The sequence below is a fragment of the Echinops telfairi genome, unplaced genomic scaffold (assembly GCF_000313985.2).
Source record: "Echinops telfairi isolate 266 unplaced genomic scaffold, ASM31398v2 ScPeMD7_7469;HRSCAF=8507_1, whole genome shotgun sequence".
Lineage (NCBI taxonomy): Eukaryota > Metazoa > Chordata > Mammalia > Afrosoricida > Tenrecidae > Echinops > Echinops telfairi.
The window spans coordinates 97,209,000-97,220,871 of NW_022111373.1; the positions used below are offsets into that span (position 1 = coordinate 97,209,000).

Here is an 11,872-nt window from a genome sequence, read left to right on the forward strand (position 1 = left end):
TCTTACTGTTTTCTTAAGTTAAAAAAGAAGTAGGCTTAAATCAGAAAATTCTATCAGAAGCACATGATTTCTGGACACCATTGTAGAAATGTTATTACTGGTAGACCAAGACTCTCGACAAATATGTGTTTCTATGGAAATTATAGCATTTACAAAGCAAATGCTATCCTGTTTATATCTCTGCTCTCATCTAACCCTGATCTTTTGGGAAACTGAATAAGTTCCAAAACATGCACAAAGGCCAGGGCTGGGAAGGGTATGGGTAAATGGTAACAAAAGCTGTAAAGTTTCCTGTCAGCATATTACCCTAGCACGTTGTCTGCAGAAGACAAAGACAAAGTTCACAGTGCTATTTGAAAAACAGGAAATAACTTGCTCTTTATTAAATTTCAGTGACATTTTTATTGATAGTGAGTGGGAAATCACTTAGCAAATTTCTAGTGATCTACGGAGTAGGAGAAATCCTGAGAAGAAAAGAAAGCTCACCCTTCGGATGGCAGAATACAACATCATCAAGAGGAGAAGCTGGCGTCTTGGAAAGGAGGTACCTGCGAGAAGACGGAAAGGTAGAACAGACATAAAATCAAAAACCCCAACCAGCTGCCACTGTGTCATTCCAACTCACAGCTACCCTGAATAAGGTCTCTGAAGCTGTGGTCTTTATAGGAGCCGCCCATCTCACCTTCCTCCACTAGAGCCGCTGGGGGGCTTGACTTTGGACCTTAGGTTTGCAGTCAAATGTTTAACTGACAGCACCACCAGGTCTCCTTCAGGGCACCTGAATCCTCTGGTTTCTAAGTATGTGTCCATGGCAGGATTAGAGCGAAGAAGACCTTTTGGGAGGTATAAAACCAGTTGCCGTTGAGTCAGTTGCAATGTATGGCAACTCCACGGATGTTATGCATCTTTAATAAGATGATTATACAGAAAATATTATGTAATGCACGATGAAACATGTAATTACCTTATGAATCTGAAAAATAGATCATTTTAGTGCAATGCTTCATTTAACAATGTTACTGGACTTTTTAAAAAGCAGAAAACGCCACTGACCATACAATGCCATTCGGTTAGTAAATAAACTTCCATATTAGAAGGGGGGAAATGTAGAGTGGAAGGGGACGAGACTGCGGTCATCTCCAAGTGAGGGTTGAGTCCAAGGCCTGAGCCCGATACAAACCGATGAGTGTGAGCAACACCGTAGGTGCCTTGAAATGCACCCTGGCCAGAGACATCGCAGGGAAGGACATGAAAGAATGAAGGAAGGAAAACATCTTCACAACTTTTACTTACGCAACACAGAAAAGCACTCCAAAAGACCTTTAGAGAAAATGAGGTTTTAATTTTAATTTTAAACAAAACAGCTTTTAAAGAGAAGCCAATGGCACACGCCGGCTACTTGGTTCTGTTATTGATTCTGACACTGCCCGCATTGCTCAAGACCTCCTAGGAACTGTCAACGGCAAGTCCTTTACTGGGTCAGCGTTCAGAGTTAGATTTAGAGGAGTCGATACCAAAGGGCTCAATAGAAGGTCAATGTCTAGAAAAGAATGGTGGCAACATATGTACAAATATGCTTGATATCATTGATCGTTATAAGAGCTGTAAGAGCCCCCAATAAAATGATCTTTGAATAAAATAATAATAATAAAGTGCTAGATTTAACCAAATCCTACTTTTCAATGAGATACAAGGGTGGCTATATGCATGATACTCTTTATTAGTTACAAAAGGAGCTGAAGATCCTAAAAATGGACCCAGACACGTTACAAGTAAACCAAACACCAACTATTTGAAAGCATTATATACTCAAGCTGCTCAGTAAATAAGGATCTCACTCACCACCATCAAGTTAATGCTGACTCATAACGACCCTGATGGATTTCCGAGACTGGAACTCTGTAGGGAGGAGGAAGACTCATTTTTCTCCATAGGAGTGGCGGTAACAACCCAATGTGTAGACGAAAGCGCATACGAGAATAGTAATAAGCAGACTCACTCACCACCATGGAGCCGGTGCCGTAGGACAGGGTAGAACTGCCCCTGTGGGTTTCTAACACTGCAGCTTTTTATAGAAGTAGAAGCCCTGTCTTTCTCCCATGGAGCAGCTGGCAGTTTTAAACTGCTGGCCTTGCAGTAACCAACCGGAAGCATAACCATTACATGACCATCTTGTTAATAATAAGCAGAAAGTAGGGTTAATCAGCTCTGTGTTTTACAGTTATGCAATTGGATGTAACTTTTATGAAAGTCTTTAAAAGTAATAGCACTTTAAATTCATTCATGTATTTCAAAAGAAAACCCCATGGGTTGCACTGATGGAGGGCAGAACTCATGCCTATCTGTCAGGGCAATAATGGCATGTCTAAAGTATATTCATATATTATAGTGTGACATTTAATGGGACATTATTGAATGCAAAGGTTAATGAAACCCATATAATATATGTGTGCATGATTTAACACTTCACCAAGTATGAGAGCTCCCCTAAGAACCCTTCATGACCCACATCACATCCTAATGAGAATTCATGAATGATCACTCTTCTTCCCCGGTACCTTGTGAGCCTAGAAATAGCTCACAGCTCAGTTTAGTACGTTTTTCTGTTCAAGGTAGAGTCTGGAATTAATGAAAGCATGGGTCTCTGTGCTTTCATGTCTGATCTTGTTATCATCCCCACACCCTCTGAAACTCAGGAAATGCACGGATTTCCCTTCAACTCCCTTTTTACTAAGAACGAAACACCAGCCCAAGGCAAGGGCCCAGGAAATGGATGAGATGGGCCCTTTCCTTGGGCGAGAATCAAGAGGATAACGAGGAATTCCGCTCACATTTTACCTCCAGACAAACTGGAGACCCTTGTGCAGAAATGAATGTACACGGGTCTGAATTACTCAGCCCGATTCTTCTATAAGCATAACAGTTAGTTTAAACTACAGAGCTTAAGAATTCAGACGTCACTCGGGCAGGAAAGGAGTTATCTCTATTTCTGACACTTATTCACTGGCCTTGGCTTAACTGTACTGTACTGTATTCATTCATTCATTCATTCATTTATTCAAGATTTATTTTCTGGTTGTGTGATAGTTAAGGTTTATTGTACCAATCTGGTGGATAAATACATGTGGGGTTAATTGAAGGGCGGAGAGATAAATGACTCCGTGAGCCTTGCCTTTCTTGTTCTCTGGTCTCTTGTTCTCTGATGGTCGGACCAGGGTGCAGCTGCTTTAGCCAGTTCCCTGCTTCAGCTGGCAAGGCTTACTTCCTGCAAGACATCCCTGAGGAGAAGCCACATGGACCTACCCCGATGCAGCCCTGGGTGCTGGAGCAGCCGCATGGAGACCCCGGCCAGCACTGAGATGCTTACACATTCACTGACTCGGCTTTCCTCCTGCAGTCGGTGTCATTGCCTGTGTTTTATGAGTTTGTAGAGGACTTTGTAGATTACTATCGGACATATGGGCTAATGTTGGACTTATTGGCTTGGAGTGGACTGGGTTGGGATGCTTTCCTAATGTACACTTACCTTTTATATAAAACGTTGTCTTATATACATATGCGTTTCTGTGGATTTGTTTCTCTAGTCTACCCAGATTCAAACAGGCTGCTTGCATTGTGCTAGGTACTATAGGATAAGGAATATAATACATATGAGGCGGTTACACAACATTTCATGATAAAATCCCATTATCTTTTACTTCCATTGGTCCACAAGCATTTGAAGTCCCCTCGTACAGAGGACACCACAGATATACTGTATAGGGATTAAATGATAAAATGTTCCTAGATTTTTTCATGAAAAAGTCAGTGTGAAAGCCATGTGTTCTGCTTTAGTCCTTTCCTGTTTATGTTTTAAAGCCAATAAATTATCCTTTCGTAAACCCAAATACTAAGGGTCAAAATTCTTTCTCTGCCTCTGTTCCTTAAGTTATGCGTTCCCAGCATCACAGAGACCCACAATCTAAGAAACAAACAAACCTTAAAAATGAATGAATTGAAATAAACCTTCTCATAATCATGCTATGTATTAACACTGTATCTCTTCAGGATTCTGAAGCTCAGCGCCAAAGAGAATTGTTGAAATTAGATCAAGGTCAGAATATAAAGAAATCTAGACTTGGTCTTATAAAGAGGTAACATTATTGCGTAAGTTTAAAAAAATCTGATCATCTTTAACAAAGCTGCCTAGTCATATAAATCAATGTGGACACCACTACTTCCTCAAAAAGGTACTCCATCCTGATTTCATCTGATTTCCTCGGTAGTGTGGCTTTTTGAAAATGGAGAACCAACTTCGGAGATTCTGCAGGAAGCAGGGAAGGGTATGGGGGAGTTGAAAACGAATCCTTCCACCAGGCCAACCTCGCACAGAGGAAGAACCCTTCTCGGGCCATCCCTGAAGCAGGGTTTGTTTCTGATGCTGGAGAGACAAGGGGCTGGTGACACAGCAGTTTTCCCGAGGCAGCTGCAGAGGCAGGGCGCTGTTTACGGGACTCGGGGCACACGTTAATGGGTTATCTATTACTTTCCCTGCCCGTCACTACAGCTTTTCACACAACTGCCTGCTCACTCGCAGAACAAACGGACTTTGGTGTTTGTTCATGCGTCTGTGGGTGTGCGGATGAGCTGTGGAAGCAGCATCTTTGCCAGGAAAGAAGCCTCGAAGCGCTGCAGTTCACAAACCGCCCCAAGAAGGGAGAGCCTTGGCTGCGTGTAACACAGGCCCAGATACGTGCAGCAAAAAGACATCAAGTCAAAGGCAAGAAAAGCAGCACTCTTGTACTATGTTTTCAGCGTAGTGTGGTTCTTAGGAGAAAATCATTTCAGAGCAAAATGTAAAGCTTTTCAAGTGCATTGTGTCCCCAATCTTGGAAAATTAACTTTGCAAACCCTTTTAAATTAGAATTGATTTAATATAATTTAATGCTGCTCTCTTTTATTATTAATATAAAGCGTCACCAATATGAATTTATGAGTGATTGTCTTTTTCAATTACACTTAATCTGGAAAATGTGTCCTCTTGACAATTTTTCAGAGGAAAAAAAATGAGTAATGTGATGAAGAATGACCGGTTGGAACGTAGAGCACACATTTTTATAACAAATGCTAGCCCTTCCAACATTGCTCGGTCCTTTTAAACGCAAAGAAAAATACTTGCTAATAATGACTTTCATTCTTTGATTTTAAAATATCATTAAAAGTAGCAGTGGAAATATCCGAAGAAACAATTTAAGTAGTCTTCATGAAATCGGCTCCAGGTATCAGGCATCAAAGACCCAGAACAAAAAATCATATCAATGTGAATGAGAGGGGGTGTGAGTGGAGACCCAAAGCCCATCTGTAGGCAACTGGACATCCCCTTACAGAAGGGTCACAAGGAAGAGACAAGCCAATCAGGATGCAGTACAGCACCAATGAAACATACAACTTTCCTCTAGTTCTCCCCGCAACACACAACTTTCCTCTAGTTCTCCCCGCACTGCCCCCACTATCATGATCCCAATTCTGCCTTACAAATCTGGCTAGACCAGAGCGTGTACATGGGTACAGATAAGAGCTGGAAATCCAGGACAGATAACCCCCTCAGAACCAATAATGAGAGTAATGATACCAGGAGGGGAAGGGAAAAGTGAGCGGGGGAGGGGGGGGGGGACCAATCACAATGATCTATATATAACCCCCTCCCAGGGGGGAAGGGCTACAGAAAAGTGTGTGAAGGAGACATTGGTTAGTGTAAGACATAAAAACATAATAACAATTTATAAATTATCAAGGTTTCATGAGGGAGGAAGGGGGTGGGGTGGGAAAATGAGGAGCTGATACCCAAGGCTCAAGTAGAAAAAAAATGTTTTTAAAATGATGATGGCAACATATGTATAAATGTGCTTGACACCATGGATGTATCTATGGATTGTGATGAGCTGTATGAACACCCAATAAAATGATGTTTTCTAAAAAAAAAGAAATCTGCTCGCTAATTCTCACCCTAAGCACTCAACTCCTCTCAGTATGTAGTTCAAAGGCACCCTGAGGCGTCTCAGCTGAGAGGCCTGGCAAAGGCGCCATGAAAACTCTACAAAGGGGAAATCTTCCCTGCATACATGTGGCGATCAGGAGTTGAATCAATTTGATGGCAACTGGTTGTTCTAATAGTATTATTATTAGGTTCATTCACTAGTTTTCCTTCCTGTACGAATTCACCTATGTGTCCAAATGAAGATTAATTCTTTAAGCAAAAAATTGTGAACCCCAACTATGTACACAGCTCCAGCCAAGCTCCATTCACAGCTCCAGCTATGAATGAAACAATGACTCTGCTCTCAGAAAGCTCACTCCTTGTTCATTAGGGTGGCAAGCAGGCGTCTGCAGGTGGCGATGATATAGGTCAAACCACGACAGGGATTCTTATTTTGTCCAGTAGTATCCCGATGACTCCATGACACCTTCTTGGCAATCACTGGGGTTGTTGCTGCTAATAGCGCTGATTGTCCAGGGTTCTATTCCATGTGAAACTGATACAATTTAAGTGTGACACAATTTAAGTGCGTGCACACATACATGCACAAGGGTGGGGTGGGGGGTGATGAATAGGGAATTGGATGGGAACACTTCATTTAATTTAGAGAGATTTGTTAAATGTGCAATAAAAGCAAGATTTCATTAGGAGGAAGCGTTCAGGAGGAATTTCATAGAGGGAAGGAAACTGGAAGCCACAGGGTGGAGCACAAATAAAGGAGACTTTCACTGCCAACGGATGTACGGTCTAGGGGAGAGAAATAAAAAGCAGGAAGAGAAGCAGTTAACCAAACTCACAGCAAAAACGGAGAACAAGAAAGACAAGAAGCAGCCGATGGAGGTGGGGCAGAAGAAAAGCAGTGAGGGTAACCAGCGGCCATGGGTAACCAATCTTCAGGGCTAACCAGTGCCCAGTGGACAAAACTTTGAACAAATCTACTGCTAACTCATCAGGTGTGTAAGAGGCGGTTTCCTGGCGGCCTTGTCTGAACTGGTACCCCCTTGGATTTGCTCCTGGTGTCAAATGACACCCCCCCCCCAAAAAAAAACACTCCACTGTGCTTTGCCTCTGAAGGGAGGAGTTGAGACTTCAGAAGCTAGCATGCGTTTTTGTGGAAGACTTGCGTAAAGAAAAGGAGTAATAAGAGCAGCTAGAGTTCGGTGCCCTGTGTCGGCTTTCAGTTTGTGATACCGGGATGGTTTGCCTGCTGTGGTGAGACTGGAAGCTACGCCACTGGCATTTCAAATACCAGAAGGGGGACCCATGATGGCCAGGTTTCCGTGAGGATGACTCCCTTGGGAACACTCGTCTGCTAACGGAAAGGCAGCAGTTGGAGCCCCCCAGCAGCTTTCTGCGGGGACGATGTGGCCGTCTGCTTCTATAAAGATCACCATGGAAACACTGTGGGTGTGTTTACACTGGCCTGCACCAAACCTGAATACCAAACCCACTGCTGAGAATACTTAGTCTCAGAGCGACCCTGTATAGAGTCTCAGCAGATAGCCTCACCTTGAGGTTAGCAGTCCAATGCTTAACCTTGACCTATCAAACCAAAACCAAACTCGCTGCCATCAAGTCGATTCCAACACAGCATAACCCAGGGTAGAACTGCCCAGTTTGACATCAAGTCCGTATCAGGAGATTGAGTGTTTTACTATTGCACTTACGTGGTACAAATGGCTAACATGCTCAAGTGCTAACCAAAAGGTTGGAGATTGGAGTTCACCCAGAGATGCCTTGTGAGGTAGTTAGTTTATGGTGCCAACCTGGCCGATAAACACGTGGGATTAATTGAAGGGTGGAGGGATAAATGGCTCAGTGAGCCTTGCCTTTCTTGTTCTCCGGTCTCTTGCTTTCTGATGGTCAGACCAGGGTGCAGCTGCCTTAGCCAGTTCCCTGCTTCAGCTGGCAAGGCTCACTTCCTGCAAGACACCCCTGAGGAGAAGCCACATGGACCTACCCCAATGCAGCCCTGGGTACTGCAGCACCCATGTGGAGACCCCTGCCAGTGCTGAGATGCTTACACATTCACTGACTTGGCTTTCCTCCTGCAGTTGGCATCATTGCGTGTGTTTTGTGAGATGGAAGAGGACTTTGTGGATTGGTGTCAGACATATGGGCTAATGTTGGACTTGCGGGCTTGGGCAGCACTGGGCTGGGATGTTTTCTTGATGTGCACTTATCCTTTATATAAAACTCTCTCTTATACATATGAGTTTCTGTGCATTTGTTTCTCTAATTCACCTTGGACTAAAAGTGTGGCAATCTGCTTCCCCAAAGTCAGCCTTTAGAATCCCTCTGGAGAAGAATTCTACACTGATACACATGTGAGATCGCCGGGAGTCCAAGTCAGCTCCACCACAACTGGCGTGGGTCCAGTGTTAAAGCACTAAAACGTTAACATCTTTTGTTGCAGCATTCATTGCTTACCCAGATGAATGCAATGACTGAGGTCTAGTGATTCTATTAAATGGTGTTTTATCGGTATCTTTTAGAACCGTCACGAATCAAGTGAGGATGAGACTGAGAACACTGAGAATAAACTGATGGGCATTGCTCAGTTGAAGCAATCATGGAAGCAATCATATATCCTGTTTTGTGGGCAAGAAGTTTTTTGCTGTTAGCACCTCTTCGTTTCTCTGGAAAAGCACCTTATCATTTATAACTATAAGGAGAAAAGCAACCCACCAGTGACTGGTTTTTGTTACAGAGCCAACACTTCTTCCTCACTCTTGAAGGCCAGGTGATTAGTCAGCTGAGCTCTATAACAGCCAGCTTCCCAGCAGAATCAACCTGAAATTGTGCTGGCAGGGAAGAAACAGCCCTGAAACAATGATCTTTGACACCCACAGGTCTAGACAACTGTCTCTTTGCTTTGATATTTAAACCACCCAGGTACTGCTGCAACTCCTGGACCTTTGGGGGAAAACAAGGTTCCAGGAATTGCTGGACTACCAGTTGAGATGATCCACTAGCGGGATGCGGCTTAGCAGCTGCTCTATGTCAAGAAAGTTGGAAGAGAGCTCTTAGAAGAGAGCTGCCTTTGGGTCCATTCCAAAGAAAGACGATCCAAACGTATGTGGAATTATCAAACAATCTCACCAAGATCACACACAAGTAAAATTTGGATAAAATTAATTCAAAAGTGGTTGCAGCAGGACATGGACATGAAACTGCCAAAATTTCAAATCATATTCAGAAGAGGATGTAGAATGATATCGTTGCTGATGTCAGGTGGGTCTTGGCCCTAAGCATCCTTGCATGTTCTTGCTGAGTGTACCGAGAATGCACTTTACCTGGGCCTTTTCCCAAGGTGGTGCTTCAGAAGAGGTAAGTGGTGCCTCCCTCGCCTCCAATAAAGAGCAGGTTTATTGTTGTTTTCTGTAAAGATGGTAGATTCTTCCAGCTCTGAAGTCCTGTGTGCACAGCATCCATCTAAGGGTATGTTTGTCCCTTCTGTAGAACGTGGAGCTAAGGGAACTCACACAAATACTCCAGTAGTGATTACGATGTGCCAGGCAGTATTGTAAATTCTTTACCTACATTACATATATATTTATTCAATCCTTATTATAGCTCTATAAAGTAGTTTATAATTTTCATTTGTTAGTGAGAAAACAAAAGCACTGAATGGTTTAACAACTTGTCTAAGATCACATTATGTATCCTACAGTTGTCTTCAAATCTTGGTTGCCTGGCTCCTAATCCATGCTCTTAACCATTATACTAACTCACCCAGGTGGCTTTCCCAAGGATGTGCAGGTGAACTAGATGAAGCCTTAAGCAAAAAAGTTGTCAGAGTTCAGTTGCTTGTTACAAATAAGTTTTCCCCTCACCAGTCATGTCCTTATAGAACAAGTGCAAACAACTCCTCTGTTCTGAACTGCCACGCCTAAGCAAAAAAGGTAAGATCAACAACTATGCCAGAGGCTGTATACTGCTGTCAAGGAAATTATAAATCCTGTACGTGAGTCAGAAATGATTTGAGTTGTTTTGATTTTCTTGGTGGAGGGTTGGGGGAAAGGGTGCAGGGGGTGGTACTTGATCAAATTCACAGATTGGTGAGCATCTGAAACTTGAAAGAATCAAAATGTCACAGGTTTCCATTTTTTCTTCAGTTATAACCTGGTACGTGAGTGTATATTCATTTTCAAGGGCTGAAAGAGGAGCCCTGGCAGCATAGTGGCTTGTGTTGGACTTCTAACTGCAGAGTCAGGGGTTCAAAACCACCATCGCTTTGAGGGAGAACAATGAAGGTTTCTAGCCTCATAAGGAGTTAGTGTCTCAGAAACCCACAGAGGCGTTCTACTCTGACCTATGGGGTGGATCGGAGTTGAAATCAACTCTGTGGCAGTGAAGGCTTCCCTTGAAAATCACCACAAACTAAGTCACGTAAAATGATGCAAATGTATTCTCCCACACAAGAGATCAGACATTCCAAGAGGAGATCAGAGGCTCAGAGAGAATCCGTTCCACCTGTTTTCATAGCTTCTGAACTTGCAAATCCTCAGCATACTTTGCCTTATAGATGCGTCACTTCCATTTCATGGTTTTCTTCCTGTGTGTCTACATACAAAAATTTCCCTTCTTATAAGGACACCATTCAGATTGAATTTGTGCCCATCTTAGTGGTGTAATGGATTGCAAATCAGACTGGCAACTACAAGGTCAACAGTTCAAAACCACCAGCCTTGCTGAGGGAGAAAGGTGAGGTTTTCTACTCCCATAAAGAGCTGCAATCTCAAAAACTCACAGGAGCAGTTCTACCCTGTCCTACAGGGTTACTGTGAGTCAGAGTTGATTTGATGGAAGTTCGGCTTTATAGAGTGAACCCAGTATAACAGTACCTTAACTTGACAATATTAGCAAGTTCGTACTTCCAAATAAAGTCACATTTATAAGTTCTAGTGGTTGAGATTTTAAAGATCTCCCTAGGGAACACAATTCAAATCACATCAGGGTTTCAAATTCTTTCTGATTTAGGCTTTTAAAAAAATTGATCTTCCAATTCTATTCTCACTCAAATTATTCTAGAGAAAACGAATAAGTTGATGATTCATTTCTGAAGCTACTTGACTCGAGTAGATTTTTGTTTGGCTCAGGAAACTGAGTTTATACAGCTTTCAGTTCATATCTTGACTGTAACACTGAACCTATTAACACTTCTTCTCCCCTCTGTGGATGCTGTTTTAAGGAAGCATTGAATGGTACAATTTCCTGTCTGTGAAGATGGAAGCAGAATTATATAAAGGCTACTCCTGTTGGGTCTCTGCAACTGTCCTATGACAACTGTGGGTAAAGGCCCCACAGAGAGCAGCAGCAAACTTCCAGTATTTAAGACAGATCAGTACTTACAGCTTCTCCCAGCAAGGCTCAAAATGTCAGACATGTAAACATCTGTTTGTTCTCAGAAATCATCAGAAATGCCTCTAAATCAAAACAAGGACCCCAGTGTGTCCCACAATTTGCCTCCTCTTTCTCAGAACATACTGGTATTCACACTTGAATTACCACCAGGAAGAGAAAGGATGAGTTGCTGGTGTACTGTTCATTTCCACCTCATTAGAGCTGGAAAGCCCATTAGAGTGTAAAGCCAATGCCCAAACAAGTAGTTTTAAAGGATGATCATTTAATATTACCATTTCCACACATCTGGTATATGACGAGCTGTGTGTAGCCCTTGTTCTTGTATATCACGCATCGCTAGAACATCGGTCATCCTGAGGTCAGTGTATCTTAAAGGCAGGATTAGTCCTTGGCGGTTTATGCTCAGCTCCCTAGAAGAGTGATCACAGTTTTAGTCACTACTCGAAATAAAAGGAGAAAAATGAAAGTGACCTTTTAAAAATACCATTT

At 42.7% G+C, this 11,872-nt stretch overlaps 1 long non-coding RNA gene across 2 annotated transcripts in view; it reads right to left on the reverse strand.

Annotated features, from left to right (window-relative positions):
* Positions 1-2,026, reverse strand: part of LOC123521116 — a 30,453-nt gene extending 28,427 nt beyond the window's left edge. The window contains exons 1-2 of one of the 2 annotated variants that reach the window (XR_006679591.1): positions 2,004-2,026; positions 487-548 (exon numbers count right to left, since the gene is read on the reverse strand). This is a non-coding gene — a long non-coding RNA (uncharacterized LOC123521116). Of the gene's footprint in view, positions 1-486; positions 549-1,842; positions 1,883-2,003 lie in introns of those variants that run through there. The other variant, XR_006679592.1, reaches the window with a different exon arrangement.
* Between the last annotated feature and the right edge of the window lie 9,846 nt (positions 2,027-11,872).